This window comes from Micropterus salmoides, unplaced genomic scaffold (genome assembly GCF_014851395.1).
Source record: "Micropterus salmoides isolate LMB-PRFRI ecotype aquatic unplaced genomic scaffold, ASM1485139v1 Ms_hic_scaffold_2021, whole genome shotgun sequence".
Taxonomy (NCBI): Eukaryota; Metazoa; Chordata; class Actinopteri; order Centrarchiformes; family Centrarchidae; genus Micropterus; species Micropterus salmoides.
The window spans coordinates 1-19,920 of NW_024041176.1; the positions used below are offsets into that span (position 1 = coordinate 1).

The window sequence follows — 19,920 nt, forward strand, 5'->3', positions numbered from 1 at the left end:
TCAGAGTATAACATGACATCATTTTCATTATTCTCATTGGTGTTAGGTCCAGGAAGAGATCGCTATGAGTCAAACACAGGTATGTGCCTTTACAAACTCTTTACTCCATCCTGACACTGACTTCTTTCTTCACTGTAAAAGTAGTAGTAGTTGTGATTCAGCGTTAAAGCTGACATTTTTAAATGAAACAATATCAGCTGCAGACCGATAATATAAACAGGAATTTAGGGCTCGGGCAATTCGTCAACATAGTCGATCCAGTGTTGGCAGGATTCCCCCGGACACTCCAGCTACAAGACCGTGCCTTCGACCATCTAAAGTTTGGAAGTATTTTAGACAGACAGTCTCTGTGATCTGAGAAAAGCTTCACTGCAGCACAACTGTCCACGAATACGTGAAGCAGCATGAACACGTGAGCGAAAGTATCCTGGAGCACTGACGGCAGCACCGCAAATCCTATTTACTTTCTGTCGCCACACGAGCATGGCACATCATCAGCACAAGGACACGTAGTATTTCTTAATCGCTTTCATGTTAAAAGTAATTTTTGCCCCGCTGCTGTCATTGTAGCATAACGTTACACCTCAAGACATCGAACGTTCGGCCGTTTCATATTTTCTGTTTTAATTAACGGCCACATATGAGCGAGAAAACAGCTGAAACTAACATTACAGACGATCTGTGACTGTCTGTACAGTCTGTGAATCCTTTCAATTGTTTTCTTTGCCCGACACTGATGCAGAAATACATTTGATTATCATACTGCAGTACTCAATATTGAAATTAATCCATGTCAAAAACATTAAAAGTTTTAAGTAAAGTAGCCTAATAATTAATGTCTGTTATTGTTGTTATCACAACACATCAATGGCGTGGAAATTTGATTCATTTTAAGATTTGCTGCTATTCTTTTTTATTTATTATATTATTATATACACACACATTATTCTAATGTGCTTCATCAGGATGATTAAAATATAGATTTATTTATTAGGAATGTTTTTGATATTTATTTTGGATAAATTGGTATGTTAATCGAGTAATAGGCAACTTTTTTCCTTTTAGAATACAGAAAATTAGTCGTTAGATTAATTGGGTAATTGAAAAAATAATCGTTTGATTAATTGACTTGAAAAATAATCGTTACGTACAGCCCTAATCAGAAATTGAATATCTGCAGGCTTAGAAGTTGTGATTATTTTACAGTACTTAATCTTAACGCTGTTCCTGAACTTTAGCTGCCAGTAATCTTACTGCTAACATCAGGCGAGATGGATTTATATAGCCTGCAGTGGAAAAGCTACATTTTACAAGGGGTTGGGGTAAACAGCTGACTGAATGGGATATTGCTCAGCACTGGGGATGTAGCGATTGCTGGATTTCACTATTAACCGTGCTTTAAAACGTCACGGTTAATTAATCAGCGTTTCCCACACATAGGGTTTACTTGGGCGGGCCGTCCAGGTAGATTAACAGCTGCCCAAGTAAATTTGGCGACCCATTTTACAATTGTTTTAAAATAAGTAAGTAAAGGTAATACATAATAACTTATTTAAATAATGTGGCAGGTTGTTGGGGAATTAAATATAATTGTGACACTTACAATCAATGCTGTCGCACTGAGATCGAGCTTTCAGTACAACATAAAAAACAAAGCAGGTGTAACCGACAGCACCGCTGCGCTATGAGGCCTATTTTCAATGGCTTGTGCCACGCCAAAGCTTGACGAGCTCGCACGCAAGCAGCAGTCAAATTAGCTGAACTTTTGCGCTGAACCCAGCTTCCACACAGTGCAAATCACTTCTTTTGTGAAAGGTTCTTTATGGAAGAACGTTGTCCTCTGCCGACCTTCAGTCACTGAACATTTAACATCCTGTTGCTTCCTCCTGTCTGTGCTGAGAAAATGTTGCAGGTGTAAAACACTAACAGAACATCAGGAGCTTATAAACTTCCAGAACTGTGGGCTACCAATTACCTGCATTTCAGTTATTAATAACGCTGCATGAGACATGTTCTCAATTTTCATCATTGAACATTCATCATCATTTTCACTAAAACTTATACATGTGGATGAGAGTTGATGACAACAGTTCAGTTTATTCCCCTCCCCAATAACAATTTCCCCTGGGAGATAAAGTTAATATTCCTCTTATATTAATAATAATACTTAAATATTATAGTTTTATAATTGTTAATGTAATATTAAAAACCTACTTAAGTAATTACTAGTGTTGTTAAATTAATTAATGCATAATAATCATGATAATCTTGAAACCGTGATTATTCCTCTGACTATAATCGTACCAACAAAATCTGTAATCGTTGCATCCCTACTCAGCACAAGCCAGTCTCTCGTGTTTCAACAGTTTCATTTACCAGTCCTGACCAGCACGCACGCTGTCACCGTGTACACGGACTAAAACTTCTAGTGAAGTTATGGATGTTATATTATGACATGTTAGAACAGTTGCAACATTTTGGTACGTGTGCTTATTCACTTTCTCGCCAAGTGCTGGATGAGAAAAGTAAAGGACTGTCATGTCTATTCACTAAATATGGAGTTAGAGCCAGCAGCCAATTAGCTTTAGATAATATAGATTTATTTATATTTAGCATGCACACTAAAGTGATTTGATCTTCTCAATAAACCCTCAGAAAGAAAGACAATACATGTATTCCCCCAAAAAACTATTTCTTCAAGGTAAATTAACTTTTACGTTAATTGTCAGTTATTAACATAATTTATTTGTATTATTCAACACTATACTACTAAAATGACTATGTAAAAAAGCCTTTGTCCTGAGCATGAACTCAAATCAGTCCCTGCTCGTTCTGTTCTCTCAGACAAAAGTTGATGGCAGATTTCTTTTTTAAATGAAAGTAGAGTCCCAGGCAGAGACTGCAACTTTTTGGCCAATCCTGAGAGCAAGATGTCAGTGGGACTGCAGTCAGTTTGTTGCTGTGCCTTGTCAACTTGCAAAGTTGTAGATACCATGCAGTTCTTGCTGCGACAGTCGTAATGTGGGTAAAACGTTGAGAGTGGATGACAAGTAAACGACCTACTGAAAAATAAGTGGAGTCTGTTCAAAGATGTCAACAGTTTATTAGTCAAGATTCAATTCAGTTACATACTTGTCAGTTTGTGTACTTTGATTGTATTAATAAAGCAAATGGAAATAAGTGATTATTATATTGGTTTTAATGATTAGGTTGTTATGAATGTGGTCATTCATAAAGTAATTCTATGGAACAAAAATTTTATACCCACAAAGATACATTGGGAATTATTATTGTTATGTAATCATAGCACCCTAAATTGTGACAGATTTCCCAGCCCTATCATCAATAGGGATGCAACGATTACAGATTATTGTCAGAGAAATAATCACGGTTTCACGATTATGCATTAATTTTCACTAGTAATAACTTAAGTTGATTTTTAATATTAAATTACATTAACAATTGTGTTTCTATAATATGTAAGTATTATTACTATAAGAGGAATATTAACTTCATTTATTCCCCAGGGGAAACTGTTAATAAGAGGGAAATAAACTGAATTGTTGTCATCAACTCTCATCTAGACATCATTCATGCAGTGTTATTAATAACTGAAATGCAGGTAATTGGTAGCCTACAGTCCTGAAAGTCTAAAAGCTCCTGATGTTATGTAGTGTTTTACACCTGGCAACATTTTTTCAACACAGATGTAACGTTAAATGTTCAGTGACGGAAGGTATTGAAAGGACTATGTTCTTCCATAAAGAACCTTTCAGAAAAGAAGCGATTTGCGCTGGGTTCAGCACAAAAGTACTTCGACTGCGGCATGGCGTGCGGTGCGCGATCCTCTACACAGCAACAAAGTGCCCTAGCGCGGCGCAAGTCGCTGAAATAATGGGCCTCTTTCTGTGCGGTGGGTCTGAAAGGTTACATGCTGCTTTCTTTGTTTACGTTGTACTGAAAGCTCGACTCTCACCGCTACGGCATCGATTGTAAGTGACACGTTCAGGTTTAATTCCCTATACCAACTAAGGTGGGTCTCTGACATTGACAGCTTTGTGTTGGAGAGATTTGTGCAGCGCTGTTCATGAGAGACGGAGAGAGTGAGCGAGAGATGTTGCGCGAATATATACACTGTAGAAACAGTTACACCTTTAGAAGAGCAGTTGATATTCAGTCCTCGTATAATTATTAGTGTGCAATTATCTGATTAATCCTCTGTCAGTACCACAATTTCCACGGACGGTGTTTATACTGTATGTGCAGTCATTATTTAAAAAAGGCCTAACAAAATTAGCCGAGTGTTATATAAAAAAATCTAAACAACACTAACAAGTATGTGAAATATGTTTAACAAAAAGAAAATGAAGAAAGGAAAGAAAATGCTCGCAAAGGAGGTATTGGGTGTGTAATTGCTCTAGTTTTAGTATAGTGAAAATGGTGTAACTGATCCATACAGGCCAGTAACATTGGAAGGTCAAGACAAGTCATTTTAAAACTCCTTTTATTCACCGGCAGTCTTTGTACTCTGCAACTTGGGTTTTTATTAGAGCACAGAGTAATAATAAATGACTGTTGCTGTTTTTCACAGGTGAAAGTCTCACTTTCACCTCCACCCCACACACAGTGAAGAGAGGAAGACCAGTGGATAATATGTTTTTGGCAGTAAGGATGCTGTCCATTTAAAACCTGAAACACTTTTCAACTCTCTAACAGTTAACAAATACAGAAGGATGCAGCCTTACCCACACTATATAGTATGAGGTGTTACTTTTTGTATGCTCTTGTTTTTCAGATGGAGGTTCTGACCCCTGCGCTGAGTTAGAGATAAGGAGAACTCACTGATGGTGAGTTAAATTGCTTTAATTATGAAATATACAAAAACTCCTGCCTTTGTTTCATACTTTAACTCAGTCAAAAGACAAGTAGAGTACTACTTTACTCTTACTGTAAGTGTATGTGTACTTTTGTTTGAGTGTTTGTTTGTAACTCTTTTCTAATTTATGATGGTCAGTGTTGGGCAAGTTACTCAGAAATTATTATATATTACTAGTTATTACTCCTTTAAAGTATTACTTTACTTATTACTGGGTGGGCAATATTAGATTGTGGACGATTAAAATGTCTCCACGATCTATCTTTTCAGAGAGATCATTACTGTCGTGCTACAGATCACAATCTATTTAGTTCTGTCTGCGTCCTCTGCTGTCTACTAAGGCAACACAGTAACTGTTGGGCCTCATAAAATAACATTAAAGTTCCCCGTGTCCCCCAGCTACTCTGTCTCAACTCTCTGTGATTTACGGAGGTTGCTGATGAACAGATGTGTTACTTGTTGCTAAAGTAACTGCTAAGTGCCATTAAGTAGCTGCTGTGATCTTATAAGCTCAGTTAGCCTAGTGGTCGTAGCTGACTCAGCCCGGACTGGGAGCTCGCAGCACCTGGGAGTGTTTTGTGTTTAACGTTACACCTCTACTCAGGCACTGGAGGTTTTAGGCCTCAGCAAGCGGCGCTGGTTTGGGCACCAGAACAGGAGCCAAGCGTGCAACGACACCGCGCTCAGCAGCCTCCCAGTAAACACTGTATGAACGGGACCGAACACAGACTTTGGACAAGTTTGTGCAGCGGTGTTCACGAGAGAGAAAGAGAGCGCGAGCCAGGAGGTGCTGCACGAATATTTGCTCCTCAATACAGCTCCTCGGTCAAACATGATTTTAAATATGCCTAGTAAAAAAATTTTAAATTAATGTGGTGGTCAGCGTTGACAATTAACCAAATTATAGGCTAATTATGGGAAACACTGCTTTCACTACCACCCTGCCTTTGCCCCCAAACAAAGCATCTCTCCCGAATTATTAACTAATATCGTATTCACAACCGCGAGTATGCTATGGTCTTTACATACGGTACCGCTGAGCTGCCGCACAGTCGTGGATTCATGTCAAGGACGGTGCGTTTAGTAACGAGTTTTTTAGAAAAGTAACTACACTTCACTTTACAATTACACTACTAGTTACAGGGAAAAGTAATATTATTACAGTAAAGCGTTACTGCCCAACACTGATGATGGTAAATATTAAATGTGTTTTTGTGACCTTTAACAATTAACCTTTTTTGTCCCATGGTAAGAGAGTTGCAATCATCTGTCAGTTCTTGGTTGTCACATTTAATTAAAGCACTTGTTTCATCGACTAATAGGAAATGATGTTTGTCTGTTCCTGTTGTAGATGAGACCCCCAGGCTTCCACAGAAGAACAAAGTCAAACATGAGAGAGCAAGAGAGCATGGAGTGAGGTAGAGAGAACTGCGATGTAGAGTGCCTGGAAAAAAGGACTGTGAGCAATGTATACATGGAGAAAAGACCTTGGCTCAAGGGTCATGGAAAGATGTCAAACTTTGTGTACAACACAATTGTGACCCTTAGACGAAGCGGCGCTTCACGTATTCTTAAGAATTCAAAAGCCAAATGTTTTTGCCATTTACAGTCTCCTACTGAACTACTGATTGATAATAATCTGAAATTAATCTATCCTGGACCATATAGTGTCAGATGATGTACTGTAAAAAGGCAAGACTAGCCACAATAAGCTAGTGTTCAGCGTTCCTAAAACTCAAAACCAGTTGTAAAAAATTCAAAGGATTATTTTGTTTTCATTGTACTTTGCAAGACAGTGTTCCTTGTTTTCAATTGATTGTCTGATAATATCAATTTTCTTCATATTGGCCCTCACTTTAATTGGTGAATTAATAGTAGTTATGATACAGTACACTTTACTGTATTTTTTGAGTTGTACAAGAGGCAATAGTTTGTTTCTGGAATAATTTATTTCTGTTTATGCTTAATAAACAATGGATTTGGGGGTGGTGATAGCGCACTTCAATCCCCCACTGTGAACCATCCACTGTGTCCCTGAGTAAGACACTTAACCCTAGTTGCTCCAGAGGCGTGCGACCTCCGACCTCCGACATGTATAGCAATTGTAAGTCACTTTGGATAAAAGCTTCAGCTAAATGAATAAATAAAATGGATTTCTTTTATATCCCTGCAGCTTTGTTGAAAGTTGTATATGTGGATTGCTCAAGTTATATTTACTTTAGTAAAGCAGTAATTGACCAGTAAGTATGTATGTTTGTACAGCAGTCAAATCGATGGTCACCTCCATAAATTTAGGTATTCTGCTTATCTATGAATCTCAGACTGGGCAATTCTTTTTAAAAATGCCCATACTGACTTATTTTTACATAATGTGTTATACTAGAACATTAAAATTATTAAATTTAATGCTAAAAATAGAAGGTAGTTAAACTAGTCCATTCTGAAACGAACTCAATAGCGCCCCCTTGAAAAGGTCCCCACTCCAGTGGTAAACTGGGTTAAAAAAATTAAAAATTTCCTTCATGTTTTTTAAGGAACTGAGGTGGAAACTGGCATCAAGGTGCCACCCAGTGTTGGAATCTATCATGCATTTGTCTCTAAGTATAGTAGAAAGGGTGGTCCTCACTCCAGCAGTTAATTAACCTGGACCTCACTATGAGGCACGTACAGGAATGTGTGTGTGTGTGTGTGTGTGTGTACATAGACCACATGTGTGTGTGGTGAAAGAAAAACAAAATTCTTCCATTTCTGACTTCTGGTTTTAATTAGGTGGAAAGAGAGAGGGAAAAAAGCAGATAGATAGAGGGGGAGAGGAGGCGACGGAGGAGAGCACAGAATCATGATGAGCCAAGTCATGCAGAGGTCTCTGTCAATATGTAACTATGTGTGTGCATGCATGTGTGTGTGTCTCTCCATCTGCACAAAGAGGAGTCTGTTTATCAGTCAGCAGACCTGAGTGTGTCCTTCACCCACCACCCCCTCATTCCCTGCCTCTCTCCTTCCCTCACTCCTTAAAAGGAGAAAATGTCGGTGGAGGTGGTAGCCAGGCTTGGAGAAAGAAAGAAAAAAAAAAACACATTTGGAAAAAGACAGATGGAAAGAAAGAAAAAAAGAACAAGTCAGGAACACAAAGAGAGGAAAACATATTTAGTCGACTTTCATCCCTGACTGCTCTGAACTATAGCCTCAGCTCAAATAGTTTCAATCCTCTCCCAGAAAGCATAGCCTCTCCTCTCTTTTCTATCTCTTCTCTATTCGTTTCATGTGGACTATTCATCCTCTCATCACCACTCCCTGCTTGTGGCATGCTGCAGTTTATTTTTAACCCACTAAAAGCTTTCAGATGATGTTCTCTGTTGTATATCTGTTGGCCAAAAATGTTTTGGGCCCTCTGGTGGCAAGATAGGAAAAAAACACAACATTAACTTTATATAACTTCAAAACCAACTTTTTCCCACTCAGCATTCCAGGGCTGGAGATTATCTAAACTGGAATGGGGGAGGGTTTATAGTTTCAACATTAATATCCCTTGACTGAGAAGTTCTGTGGAAAAAAAACCCCAAAATGCTGAGGTTGCTCAAGAGAAACAACCACACAGAGACACAAAAAAACCTTTTGCCAACTTTTAACATCAACAGACTAAATATATTTCAGGGAAACTAAATGAGGCGCATCCAACATTTAGTTTTTTTTAGAAAGTTTACTTTCAGAATGCTAAAGTATTAGTATAAAAAGGGGAATGAGACGAGAAAGAAGAAAGGGAGGGGGGCATAAAGTTCTTTGTGTAAAGTAAACAGAAGGCCCAAACTATGGCAGACAGAAGGACAGCTGTAGCCTTGGTCCCTTTAAACTTTAAAAGGTCCAACATTCTGTCACTCTCTATATAACTGTGTGTGCATGTGTGTGCGTGTGTGTTACAATGTAAGCAAGTTTGACAGAAGAAGAATAAAGGGGGTTTCCACGGTAACCTCGAGTCTGAAAGAGCCCCTTCATCCTGTTTTTCACTATGAAAGGAAATGAGGAGAAAAAATTCCTGACTGTGTGTGTGTGATTGTGTGAAAAGGACCAGATGGCAGGGTGGGGCAGTGAGGAGGGGGAAGGGGGCAGGATGTGGGAGGGCCAGGGTGCAGGGGGAGGGCCTGTGGGCGGGGTTAAGAGTGTGCTCCCTTGCGCTCCCCTGGTGCATGAACAGTGTAACTGCAGCTTAGATTTTCTGCCCTGAACTAAGTTGGATATTATCAAACTACATTTGCTTTAGAAACATAAAAAGTAGCTAAGATTTATAGCTAAATATATGTACAGAGTCTGAAATACAGAATTTAGTTGTGCTTTACCATCTTCTCATTAGACTTGGCCCGCTGGCTCAAACACACTAAGACAACAAAGACTCAGGGCACCACACTTTGATTTGATTTTTCTTTCCCTCCAAAGGAGGCTTCAAATATATTATTTTTCATCTAAAACCTATAAATCTGTTAGAATGTCTAATACACAATTTGCTTGGTTGATTATTCTGCCTTAGATAATGTACAATTATAAATAAGATAACTTATCTTACATATATTTTATTTCATTAAATTCAAATCTAACAATTATCAAATGGCTCTGTGTCTTTCTCATCCAATTATGGCAACATGGCACTTGTATCTGTTGTTCAAGGTCCAATCAGTTAGGCTTAAAATGAGTGAATGCTTTATTTTTCACTTATAAATTGTTAGTCCATGTATTAAATGGCTCATCGGTTAATCTCAAGGTGACAAAGGTTGCGAACTGGTGTTGAGTTTTGATTTGTTTTTGTTCACAATGACAGACAACTTTAATAGACATTAAAGTGGAAGAATTCTATACATACACTAATCTACCACAGACCTTCAATGTTAACTCATTGAAAAGTAACAACAAAAAATTCACAATGTGAATGAGATGTTTTACTCTGCCTCTTATTAAAAAGTAATGTAGTGTAATATAGAGTAACATGTCTTTTTTATCTGACTGTATTGACTACAGGAGGCACAAAGTGTGGTTCCTTCAGTGAGGTTCCTTTTTATGTGTGGAGTCACATTGCCCTCCACTGGTGAAGTTTGTGTACTGCTGCTACATGGCGTAAGGCTGGAGACCCCAACACCTAGATGCTGTTTATTACCTTCACAATCCATCTCACTCACTATCCAATGTGTGTGTGTCTGTCTGTTAGTGTGTGTTGAAATAAAGAACATACAGATGTGTGTGTGTATGACAGTGTGGGAGACAGAGGTGGAAAGAGTGTGTGGAAGTGTTCAGGGTTTGTGTGCTTGTGCATGCTGATTTAAAGAACGTACTGAGAGAGTGTGAGTGTGTGTGTGTGTGTGTGTGAGTGTGTGAGAGAGAGAGAGCGTAGGCAGTACAAAGGGTGGAAGACCGAGGTGGAAAGAGTGTGTGTGAGTGTCAGTGTTGTTCTCTCAGGGCCATTCTGACCTCTCTCTGCTCTTCTGGCCATGAAGGTCCTCAGCGATGACGCACACACCGCATGTAACGGCATCACTGATGATACACACACACGAAGTATGCTGCCTGCATTGCTGATAAGGTGCACTACAGTCCACACACCAACACAGCACTACCTTGAACTCGAATTCCCACTTGCTGAAACCACACAAACAGCCCATAAATCCCCATAGCAAATAACAGAGGACACAGACAGACACCCCACCACTAACACACACACACACACACACACACACACACACACACAGAGGTGAGCTGCTATGGTGTGCTTATTAAATCAGTCCTATATCAGCCAGTCTCCTTGGGACAGCAGAAAAGATTTACTACAGCAATTACACTGGCTAATTACAAGGAGGAGAGATAGAGGGAATGAGGGAGAGCTACAGAGTGTAAAGGAGAGAAGGAAATCAAATCAAGGAAAGAGAGCAAATAAAGGTGTGAAAACCGAGACGACGAGAGAGCAAATAAAGGGGAGAGAGATAGAGAGAAGTTAGTTTAAAGGACAAAGACGATGAGGATTGACCTTCATCCAGCCACAACACCTTAGCCTTGAATGGGGTATGTGGAGAAAACACAAAGGTTTAATGTTCAAACTCTTAGACCAGCTGTGTGCATGCGTGTATGTATGTGTGTGTGTGTGCGCCTGACTGACTGAGTGAGTCACTGAGTATGTAAGTAGTTTTCCTTGTGGTACTCTGGTAGTCTGTGTGGTGCTTTGGTGTTTGTTATTCACAGTGTGAATGCCCTTGATGCTGCACTGGCCTTCACAGCACAGTGCTCCCTCTATGGGGAGGAAAGTGAATTACATCATTAAGCAGGCTAGCTCAGAGCTATGCTGGGTATCAATCAACCCTGATTCTCGCTTCCAGTGCCGTTGATGGCATGCGGTGACATTTGCAGACACTTACTTATGTGTATGTGTATGAGACCGACTGATAAGATTAGTGTTCTTACAGACAGCTATCTGAGAAGGTCTCACAGTCTATAATATTTGAACATAGCCTTTAAGAGAACTTGGGAACTGCTAATAACTTGATAATATTCAATCATTCCCATTAGGGAAATACAGTTTGCTCCCCTAACTTACTTTGACTCAACAGCAGGGTTCACCAGCTCTTACTCATGAACTCTTCATCCTTTCAGATGCTTGGACTCAGGTCGTGCAGCTAAATGTTATTCTCTCCATGTACAGTGCCAGCTGCCTGCCAAATGTACTGACATTTCCCTGCTTGTCAAGTATATTGTCCATCCTGACCGCTTCAGTGACATTTTGCACAGCCATGCAGAAAGTCTCATTTACATGAGCACAGAGGTAGAAATGAAAACTTGTAAATTGGGTTTCTATCTCAATTAAAAAGTTAGATGAACTGTAACACACATGCACCCCATGAGGCACATTTTGCCCTGGGCGAAAAGGATTAGGTGCTGCGCTCCTGTCAGCCCTCAAATATTCATTATTACCTTATAGAAAGATAGCGGACAGAAAGCGAGTGGGAGCAAGAAAATGGAAAAGGGCAGAAAAAGAGCACAAGTAAGTGATAGAAAGGCACTTTATGAATACAAGCAGTTCTGACGTATGTAAAGCAAAACAGATGAAAGGACAGAGAGAAATGGAGGTCTACACGGTGTCATGCCATGGAAGACAGTTAAAAGCTCGTCGCCGGACTGGAGCACACACTCATCCTCAGTTAATCCCTCAGTTTCTGTCCTCTCGTCTCCAACCATCCATCCCTTCACTCGTCTTTATCTCTGCTTCAGTGATGAGAACAAAGGAAAGCACTCACTCATTTGCTTCCTCCCTCCCTCCCTTTTTCCTTCTCTTGGTCTCTTCAGGCAAGGCTTGCAGGCCTGATTAGCAATTGTGACTTGACCGCATGGTGGAAAGATTGGTACACATGCATAAACACACACAGGAGCATGTACACACACAAATGCATACACACACACACACATACATGTGGCAGAGTGGAGGACAAGGGCCAGTTTTGCTGGGTCTAATTACCCCTTGAGCAGTGCCCAGAGACAATGATGGGGAGAGGAGGAGGGAGTTTTGCCTTTTCTAATGTCAGCCATCACTTGCAGGAGACACACACACACACACACACACACACACACACACATACACACTTCAGAAAGTGTTTCTGACTGGAGGCAAAAAGATTGGGCTGTTTTCTGGTACTTGTCACTATGGGTTTTTTTCAGCCAACATGTTAATATGACCAAGCCACAGAAACTAGAGAGGAGAAGAAAGGGAAAAAGGGAAAAGAAATATGTGGAGAGCAATGCTGGAGGAGAGATAAAGGGAATGAATAACAAAGTGGAGCAATTGCAAGGGGAGGCAGTACTGTGAGGGAGAAACTGTGGAGCAAGAAGGATGAGAGAATGATGAGGAAAAAGACAGTGTGATATGGTCAATAGAGAGGGGAGAAAGATAAGGGGAATGAGAGCCCAGTTCCAGAAATACATTAGCTCAATTCTGGTGATACATGCAAACCGAAAGCTCCCCCTTTGAACTAGAATTTAGTGTATTTTATTTATTGTTTTGAATCACTGGAAAACAGGCAAGTATTATACTGATCCTGCAATCCATACTGCTGACAACACAGTGAACACTTCTTTGCATTTGTGTATGTGAACCTTTATCTTTGTTGCAAATGCTTTGGGAAAACTACTGCAAGTGTTTGAAATACATCAATGACACTGGATCATAGTCAAACTAAGTAGCTGGAGGGGGATGACAACCATGATCTGGCAACCTGCACCTCTGCGTGGGAACCTGGGGAAAAGTCTCTCTCATCAAAAGATCCATTGGGGCGCTGCAGAGTTTCCAGTTTGTGAAATCAGTTCTTCCCCCTCCCCAAAACAGGAGAAAAATAACCCCAACCCCCCCAAAATAAACTAAGCAAGAGAAATAGATATTTAAACAGAGAGACAGACGTGCAAATCCTCTCCTAGAACATCTGTCTGCTGGCCTCTCTCAGGAATTGGCAGTACCAGAGCTAGACAAAAAGATACACAAAGACACAAACAAAAACACGCATACACAAAAATACACACCTAATCCCACCGTGTGCTTTGTGAGCCATCAGGGGATGTGTTGCCAATCAGACAGCTATGTGAGGCTGGGCGAACGAAAACAATCAAGGAACAACACACAATATGGCTAAGAGACTGGCACGTGTTTGTGTGAGCGTGTATGTGTTTGAGTTTACAGAGTCACATGCACACATTATGCCAACCAGAGACCAGGCTCTGTGTTCACCCCAAAGCATTCCTAGATGGATTGTGTGTAGAGAGATTTTCTGGGTCTTCTGTAGCTAAAAATGATCGATGGTAAGAGTGGCATATTCAGGAAAAGAATCAATGGTTTAGGATTCACAGCTTATACATCTTGTAGACATATTGTTGGACGAAAGTGAATGTAATATAAGGATAATTTTTTGCACTGAAGAGCTACTTCCACATTCAACCTGCAGGTTGTTTAGGATGTGATGTTTTTCTCTTATTATTTAAACAAAAAGACAGTAGAGCACTCGTATCCGCATTGCCTATATATTAGCCAAACTACTAAGTCAATAGAAAGCTCCCCAAAATATTGTAACACAAGACATGCATAGCATTTTCTTATTCTACCTGTTGTCTGTACTGTGGACTTGTGACCTAGTGCGTGTGCGTATGTCTAGCGAGATCTTGCTCCTCTCTCTGTCTTGTCTCTTCTCACGGCTCAGTGAGTGTGTCAGTCTGCATTGGCGCTCTCTCAGAAGGTACTGAGAGATGGCAGCGCCATTAAAATTTAACCCACTATGTCACCGCTCACCACACACTGACAAGAGAGAGGAGAGAGAATAGCAGAGATAGCCAGGCAGGCATACAAGGATATACGGGGATGTATCTAACCACAGACATGCACACATGCTACCGCACAAGCACTCATTCCCAAGGAGGAAGTCAGATGTGATAGCGAGAGATGGGGAGCGACGGAGCGAAAGATCCTATACAGATGGAAAGTAAAGAATAAGATGGAACAATTACCGCTTGAACACCGCACACGAACACACACATCTGATGCATAGACGGCAGTGGAAATGAGGGGCATCAATTCAGTAGGTGAAATGGCGGATGTGTATGGTCCTTACGTCCTATCAGTTTACACTATCCCTCTCTCTAAATCCACATTTCCACGTTTTCTATTACTTTCTCCCTCATAAGCTCTCGCTTCTCGCCCCTTCACAAGCAATCCTTCTTTTAGCTTCCTTCCCTCTCCTTTCTAAATCTATCACTCTTTTTGTTCAATATTTTTTGACGCGTAGCTTTTTAATTTTTCTGTCCTCTCTCTCTCAGTCTACTTTTTTTTTTTTTTTTTAATCACACTCTCTCTCTCTTTCTGTCCTTTTCTGCCCCAGTGGAGTGTGGGATAGCAGGCAGTGCTGGGAGGCCTATGGTCTCTTAATTAAGAAGCAAGGCGGAACGGGGCCACAGTTAACAAGGACACACACACGTTTGTATTGCTTTACTTGTAAGGACCCTGACTGTCTACAGGTCCCACTGCTCAAGTTAACCGTCAGAACCACATGCCATGACCTGAGTCAGTACCCTCTAACAATGATCAAGACCTGATTCAAGCCTTGACCATAAGGCCTGACTCTTAAATTGCACCTAGAAAAGGCCCAAAATGTCCCAACTTTGCAATACTGTCTTACCTGGTAAGGTCAAAAACTCAAATTCCCATGTAAACAAACCCAGTACACGCTCAAAGAAAAGACACTGTTAGAGACTATTGTGCTCAGGCCACACACAAACACACACACGATTTCCTCTTCTTTCACACATCACAACACCTAATCAGAGTCTGAGGACCTGAGTTGAAATCTGAGGGGCTAGGACTCAATCAGCTAGTGCAATCAAGAAATAGGACAGATACACACAGACACACACACTCACCCACATTCATTCACATACACAGTTACGATTACACACAGGGCCGACGCAATAAGCCCTGAGCTGACTGACGACAGGAAGGCCATTACGTTATTCAGTGTACCTCATCACCACTGTAACCAAGACACATACTCACACACACATACAGAGGAGGCGGGATGGAAGTAGCTATTTTGAGAGCGTGTGCGTTCGTTCTCTGCGAAGGTGACTTTGGGCTGGCTGGAGTGGTAATTGGGTACACATACAAATGCCGTTTTCTTCCTCTTCCCCACGTTCGCCTTCAAAGTCTCTCTTTACCCCCACCTCTTTTCCTCCCACCATGATCCCCCTCTTTCCCTCACTGCAGCCCCCGAACGTGATTACATTTCCGACACAAGTGAGGGGTGAAGAGAGAGGGAGAGCAGTGGAATGAAGAAGTGAGAGAGAGACAGATGATTGACTTGAAAAACAGAGAGGGTAGAAAACAGCTCTGGATGAAAAATAAAAGTGTACACGCATGTACATACATAAGCATTTGGCCCCTGCAAGCAAAAACACACACCTATATATACACATATATATCATTTACTCGGCAGGGGAGCAAGGCAAAGCGGAGGAAAAATACACGATATGTCACTCAGACTGTCAACCTTTTCTGTTGAGATGCACGCAGAGACACACACATACAGTGCAATGGCCATCTCATTTCCTCAGATGAGTGACATTTTCTCCCTCTCTCTCTTTTTTCCTGTCTCTACTTCTGCAATCCGCCACTGTGGTGATAAAATTAGCATTCCTTTCCCTCCTCTGCTTCTCCTTCCCTCGACGGCTGGACAAGAGGTGAGGACCACAGGGACGGGCGAAAGGAGAGAGAGAGAAAGAGAAACAAGAAAAAGATGGGAACAAAAGAAGACATTAAGAGAAAGAGGAGAACGCCTGAGAGAAGAGGCGTGAAGACAAAGAAACAAACAGAGAGCAAACTGTGACAGGCAGAAAGACAAGGGATAGTAAAGGCAGCGAGATACAATGAAAGAGAGCAACAGACACAAAGAAAAATACAGTGAGTGGACAGGATGCAGACTTGTGGAGAGAATAAGCGGGTAAAATATACCCTCAAGGGATTTTTATCACTGTGACAACCTGTCTCCTTTGCTGTCCAGGTGCATGATGAAATATCCAATCACTATTACCGCCCATTAATCAATCTGTGGTTAAAACATACTTTTAATAACTAATTTCAAACTAAATTATGCAACCTTCATGAATTAACAGCTGGACAATGATGTTGAGCTTAGTTTGTTTACTCTGCACAAGGCTAGCCCACGTCCGTGCATGCGGGCGGGCGCATAAACCTGCATGTGTGCATGTTTCTACAGGGACAGGGTAGAGGGCCCACAGAGTATAATTAAAAGCCAGAGACACAGAGTCCTTGGGACCGACTGCAGCAAGAACTTTATGGGGAGAAGGGAAAAAAAGAGGGAGGAAGAAACAGAAAAAAAAGAAAGGAAAAACTGACCTTTAAAAACACAGAGTGAGACAGAGAGAAATGGTCGGAGATGAGAGAGGTTGAAGATGGGATAGTGGGAGATAGACTGAATTAGATTATGCTGAATTGAATGCGGCAAAGAAAGAACAAAAAAAAAGTGAGAGAACGAGCACGAAAGGAAACATTATTGGACGGAGTTGTTTGTCAGGGAGGGCTGGAGGAAGAAGAGAGAGACACAGAGAGGGAGAGGGACGGAGAGAGAGAAAGAGAGGGAACGAGAGAATCCTAATCAGAAATCCGAAGAACAAAATAATAAGGCTGCCTGACAGCAAATGTCAGCTCAGGGAGGATAGCAGATGGAGGTGGAGGGGGGGAGCAAGACAGAGAAACACAGCAAAGAAAGGAAGAGGGAGGAGAGGAAAAGAAACATTCAGAAGGAGACAGGTGGGCCTGGAGTGATGGAGACACATCCCCATCATTGCTCCCTCCAGGAGGAAGGAATACAATTTTTCTGATGCTAAGAAGCAATACATCCCCAGAAAAGATATCCCCATCTCCCACTGGAGGGAAACTGAGCCGCCAGGTCAGGAGGGTGAATCCTCATATGATGGTGTATACGTGTGCGCGTAAATGTGTGTGCCTGTACACTAACACATTCACTGTCTGGCTGAGAAATGTTGCCCTTGAGCCAACCTTGACTGCTGTTTCACTGTAGGCTAAGCTTCGCTTTAATTCCCAAATCAAAAGCCATCTATTTCGCTCTCCCATGTTATTTCATCACAACTTGATGGTGAGACAGGGTCCTGATTGTCTCTAGCAATGTTCTTATAGCTTTCCCCTTAAGCTGTTCAGTATTAGTTCCTCAGTCTTTTTCCCAGTGAGATGCAGCGCAAAAAACAAGAGGAAGCAGACACGTGGATGTAAACTTGGTTTTCAACTAGAGAGAACATTGCCTTTAAAAAGCATTTCATTTTGTTCATTCATTTCATCATGGTTTTTTTTTCAAATAATCAAATAAAACTGAAACAAAACAAACAACCAAAAAACAATTACATATATTATGTTTATTTTACTTTGGACAACATTGATTGCCAGGAGCTACTGCCACATGACAGCAACAGAAAAGCATTAATATACTCGAACAAGGATATTCACCAACCACTGGTGCTGGAAAAAAATGAAATATGTCTGTTCTATCATTCAAATTAATGTGACTGAACTTTGGCCATAGTCTTTAAAATTTAAACACTCAACAGTTTCACAAAGCCAGCCAAAAGTCAGTAGTGAGTTAGATAATGTATGCATTCTGTTAGGGTGAACATGAACAATGTGAATCTTAAAAAGGAAATCAAACTTTAATGAGTTAAACAGTTCTTTTAAGTTAACCTAAGGTCAATGGAGTAGAGCCAGGGTTATTCAAAAGCAAAATTCAGAGATTCCACCACAGTCGGATAATGCACAACATGGAAGTTTTAGAGTAGCAGTCTCATTGGTCATCACTGTTGCATCTATTCCCATAATGCAGCAGTGGCCGTGTATAATCAATTGTTATGCCAAATATTGCAGTGGGGTGATGACTGTTCTATTTATTTATTTAAGTAATTTTTGTTATGTATGTGCCATATTTAACATATTTAAATTTTGCTACAACTCTGTTGTAAAATGATAAATAGATCTACCTTTTTTATTTGTTTCATGTTAAATTACTTTTATTAAAAATAAATAAACAGATTTTGGAACTTTTCATACATTCCATTGAGAAATCAAAAGTCAGTAACTTTACAGATAACCGTAAATACTTTACGGGGAACAGTGTTTCCCACAGGATTTTAAGAGACTGTGGTGGGTTGCCCTTGGATATCAGGGTACATTTTAAAGTTACATACATTAATCTGGTGCACTTCGAGAGCACAATTAAGAGGCTAGATCTATGAAGAACATTGCGCTATTGTGCAATAGCAAACAATTTGATCATATACACATTTTATAGATATAAATGGTGATAACAGCAATACTGAATATATTTAATGTTTATCAAGCAACCCCAAATCAAAGAATAAAAGTAATTTCCCTAACATTTTAGAGGTTTTATTTACTTTAATTGACACATGTAACACGTTTTATACTTCCTGTGAATATAATCCAATTACTCTAATTTCGTTAGTAGTGTGTTATTAGCTTATTTTAACAACCAGACATTGTCCCATGTGTATTCTCACCTCAGCAAGTCCTATGAAATTTGATAGGTAATATCGTATGTGGTGCTCGTATCACGTACAATTAAGAATTTATAGCCTCTTGTCAACACTTGTCTTTGGTATGCGAGAAAATTACAGAATAAAGTCGCCAACACTGCCTGCCAGCTCGCTCCAGTCTGTTTCAGTGCATTTACCATAACGGCTCGAATACGTGTGCACTCCAAATTTTGGTGTGGCTAGTTTGACGGTTTTCTCACAAACGAGTGACAGTGGAAACACTCAAAGCCTTAACGTTACCGTACTTAATTCAAACGATGTGGTGTCCTTATAAGAGAAGTGGTTGTCTCGAGTTGGATGTCAAAGTGTGTGAGCGTGTGAGCTTACCGCAGCAGGGAGCAGCGGCGCAAAACACAACTTCAGAGGATTTTAATGGTATTATGAGAAGTGTAAAAATATTCTGAAACAATGGCGGAACAAATTAGACTGTGGCGGGCTGCCATAGTCTTGGTAATTAATGGGAAACACTGGGGAATCTGGGAGGAAACCAAATGAAATCTGAGGACAGATTAAACAGATTTTTAAGGGCTCTACATACGAATACTCGGGAAACTGAAGTTAGTGTGTGAATGTTGAGAAGTTAATTGTAGGCAAAAATATCTCCATTTAACATTAGAGCTTTGACTAACGTCACTGATATGCACCTACAGTACATTATGCCAATTGAAACATCATTGTAAATTGACAATTTGGGATAAATTCAAATGACATTCATGAGGCATTCCACCACATTACATCACCATTAGAAACTGATATGTCTGAAGAACCATAGCATTTACATTTTACTTGTCACTGTATTGACATATACAACTGTAAATTTGAAAAACACTTAGATATCTTATTCCAAATAGAATGACTGTACAGTACATTAAGATTATACTTTAAGGATTAAATGTGTATGG

General features: G+C 40.3%; 1 long non-coding RNA gene across 1 annotated transcript; it reads left to right on the plus strand.

The window, feature by feature from the left end:
• The first annotated feature begins 4,603 nt into the window (after positions 1-4,603).
• LOC119915265 lies at positions 4,604-6,898 on the plus strand. Its single transcript, XR_005446928.1, has 2 exons — positions 4,604-4,847; positions 6,228-6,898. It is a non-coding gene; the product is annotated as an uncharacterized LOC119915265 (long non-coding RNA).
• Positions 6,899-19,920: the final 13,022 nt, after the last annotated feature.